Source organism: Podarcis liolepis (assembly GCF_965112155.1).
Source record: "Podarcis liolepis genome assembly, chromosome: 9".
In the NCBI taxonomy this organism is placed as follows: Eukaryota; Metazoa; Chordata; class Lepidosauria; order Squamata; family Lacertidae; genus Podarcis; species Podarcis liolepis.
This window is the reverse complement of record NC_139564.1, coordinates 34239837-34243783: the sequence shown is the minus strand read 5'-3', so window position 1 is coordinate 34243783 and position 3947 is coordinate 34239837.

Here is a 3947-nt window from a genome sequence, read left to right as displayed (position 1 = left end):
AGAAGATCAAACGTATCCATTCTTAAGGAAATCAGCCCTGAGTGCTCACTGGAAGGACAGATCGTGAAGCTGAGGCTCCAATACTTTGGCCACCTCATGAGAAGAGAAGACTCCCTGGAAAAGAATCTTATGTTGGGAAAGATGGAGGGCACAAGGAGAAGGGGACGACAGAGGACGAGATGGTTGGACTGTGTTCTCGAAGCTACCAGCATGAGTTTGACCAAACTGTGGGAGGCAGTGGAAGACAGAAGTGCCTGGCGTGCTCTGGTCCATGGGGTCACGAAGAGTCGGATACAACTAAATGACTAAACAACAACAACAACATTAACAGTAATAATAAATAAAAGACAACCATGCTTAGCAGCTCATAATGCCTGCGCTAATATGCTTAATCAACCCTTTTATTGACAAGGGCTGAAAGTAAAAATAGCAAATACCGTATTTTTTGCTCCATAACACTCACTTTTTTTCTCCTAGAAAGTAAGGGGAAATGTCTGTGCGTGTTATGGAGGGAATGCCTACGGGTGGGGGGGGATCTGCTGCATTCGTGAGCAGAGGATCCATGGTTCCCCTTCCTTCCCTCCTCCGTGGCTCGCTTTGAAACAGCAAAGCGGGAAAAGAGCCACTGAGTGGGGAGAAGAGAGGGACAGAGAGCCTGGTTACAAAGCATGGATCCTCAGGATTTTTGCACTGGGTCACCCCAAATTCACCATCAGATCACATAGCATGTCTAGGGCTACAGCTTGCACCAAAAAAATCATGCACCCACTGTTGCCTGGGGCCGCAGTAGTGCAAAAATGTGGTTACAAAGCATGGATCCACATGGCTCCTCAGGATTTTTGCATTGGGCTACCCCAAACTCACTGTCAGATCACATGCCTATGACCACAGCATGAACCACAAAAATCATACATCCACTGTTTCGTTTAGAATATTTTTTTCTTGTTTTCCTCCTCTAAAAACTATGTGCGTGTTATGGTCAGGTGCGTGTTATAGAGCGAAAAATACGGTAGTTTCCATTAGTGCTCTGTATTGTTCTAAAAGTGCTCTGGAGCATTTGGGGCAGCATGGTGGTGGGCATATTGAGTGAGGGTGCTCTGACTTTACATTGTGGCATTATCCAGAGAAAATGAGAGCTTTGATTGGGATAGAAGCAAAGCTCTTCTTCTTTGTGCCCAGATCCTGTTTTTCCTAAATTCAATATGCCATGCATATTTAAATGCTGCTTTGCACTTCTGTAGCTCCTTTCATGTGGGAATAAATCAAAGTGCTTTTCAAATATTAATTCCAGCCTCACAAAGCACCTGTTTGCTTCAGTTCATACCTCTATCACTGAGGTTAAGGCATGTGCCCGATGTCACATATCAAGTCCCCGGCAAAACATTATATAAGGTCCCCTTTGAATCCAGTGTTGTCCTGCTTTGAATTTATGCCAGTACTTCTTTAAATTCAGTTAATTAAATATATTCATTGTTCTGAAACAGTCAGCCTTAAGCCCAGAGTCCTACACTATCTGTGGCTCCTTTTAAACACTATGGTTTGCTGGCTCCTATTCTGGGTACAAAAAATAGGCAATTCCTCCTGGGATGCTACATACTGTAGAAATGACATTTAAAAGTTCCTTACCCTAATAGCTTGCAGCATCTGTAAAGCAGTGCTGCCGCTACCAGAGATATTCAAAGCTGGTGTGCAGGCATTGCACAGCAAAGCTTTTAAACGTTATGCTCATCACATGGGCTACTGCCACTAGAGACATCTCAACCGTTTCTATGTGGGGGCCGTAATGTTTAAATTAGCCTCCGACAGAGTCAAGGAGGAGAGCTGCAAGAGAAGGGCTTGAATCTGAACATAGCAACCCAAAAATTTAAAGTGGAAATAGTAAGTACTACTCTAGAGCTTCAGCAGATTAGGTTTCAGACAGTGGAAAACACTGATAAGAAGGGGAGCATGCAAATCAAAAGAAATAGGAGAGTCAATGATAATAGCAAGCTACTAACTGTAATCATACAGTTGGGAGAAACATCCAGTCTGTTTGTATCTCCCATGCATTCAGTGAACATGTGAATACAGAGTGTGATCAAGCCCACTAACTCCACAACCAAATACTGAAGTGCTCACTGGTCAATCAGAATTCCCACTCACATGGAGCATACATTTATATGCACAGAGGCTCTCTTTTGCAGTACTGCAATGCAGACCCTCCAAGTGTCCCTAATTTCCACAGACAGTCCCAGATTTACAGAGGCCGTCCTGGTTTTTTATTTGATCCCGGAATGTCCCACTTTTTCTTAGGAAGTCCCTAATTTCATTGGAGAAATGTTGGCGGGTATGGAGTTATGTGACCTCCAAACCAAGGAGATAAGTAACTATATAACCTTTAGAGGACATCTGAAGGGAAGTTTTTTTTTAATGTTTAATACTTTGTTATGTTTTTATATATGTTGAAAACTGCCGAATGTAGCTGGGGCAGCCCAGTCAGATGGGTGGGATATAAATAGTAAAGTGATGATGATTATGATGGAATAAGACATCCCTATTTTCATCGGAGAAATGTTGGAGGGAATGGTAATGCAAAAAGTCCAGCTGTTGGGGATGTGGAACCAGGCACACTGGCATTAGGGCATGGCAAGCAGGTATGATTCTGTTCCCTCCTCACTCAATGCATTTGGCAGTGCCTGATGAAACCTAATGACAAATTCTCATGTGAGGTTCTGCCTTATGTGTCTGACCAAAAATATAATAGTAACTCCTGAAACTAGTTTAGAAACAGGGGTGGTGGTTGCGTGGGCTACCAAACCAACAACAAATGGCCTAGCTTTGATCCTCTAATAATGTTTAGCTATGTCCATGAATTAAATCTTCCACAACTTCTCCACTTTTTATATTTGACCCTTTTTATTAAAAAAGTTGCAATTATGATATATTAGAATCTTAAGCAAGCCCCGCTGCTTTTGACAGGGATCAGCTTCACTTGGGATCTCATTATCAGGAATTCCCAAGTCAAAGGAAGCCCTGTGGGGCATACATTTGGCACCAAATATAGACAGCAACAAATGCAAGACAAATGCCAAGGAACAATCAGGCTCGGATTGTGCACCCAATTGCTCCTTGGCAGCGGGTTTCATTCAGCTGCTTTCAACGGGGATTGGTTCTGCTCGCAAGCTCTGATCAGGAGCTCCCAAGTGGAACCAATCCCAGCATGGCTTGCATTCAGTGCCAAATTTAAACAGCACCAAATGCAATCCCTGCTGCAAAGGAAGACTTTGCAGTTCCCAATTGTTCCCTGACAGCTGTGCCTTTACTTGTTCCACACCTGAAGTCACATAGCATCAGGTGAGTGACATTTGAGCATAGATATAGTCGTCCCCCCCTTTTCAGTATGCAAATCCTTCCAAGCCAATCTGCAGGTAACATAAAAATACCTTAATGAAATCAGAAGAAAACCATATCAAAACATGTCAAGTCATCAGGAGCTTTTCCATAATGCATTTGGTGGTAGATGGTCCTGTGGAAGGTTAGTCTAATGCCTGTCTCTCTTGCACACCTGTTTTTCACCACAATGTAGTTGGTGCTAGATGCCTCAGTGGGGAGCAGGCCCTGAGTTTTCCCTCCCCAAGTCATGTGTTGCATGGCAAGACCCCCAAGCCGATCCCCCATTAGAATAATGAAATTCACACAGACACGGATATTTTGTTTAAGGTTTTTGGGCAAAATTTTGGCCACAATTTTATTGATTATAGGAATGAGAGCTGTATTGGCTTAGGCATTGGCAAGACTATATCTGACTCCTGCCCGCTTTGCAGGAAGTCTGTAAGGGTAAACCACCCAAAGGGAAACTGCTTCGGGGAAACCTGCCTGCATCTACCCTGGTAGCACCTCAAGCAGACTTTGGACAGGATCCAGGCCCCAGATTCCTTTAACGGAATACCCTTGAAACTGGAGGGGCA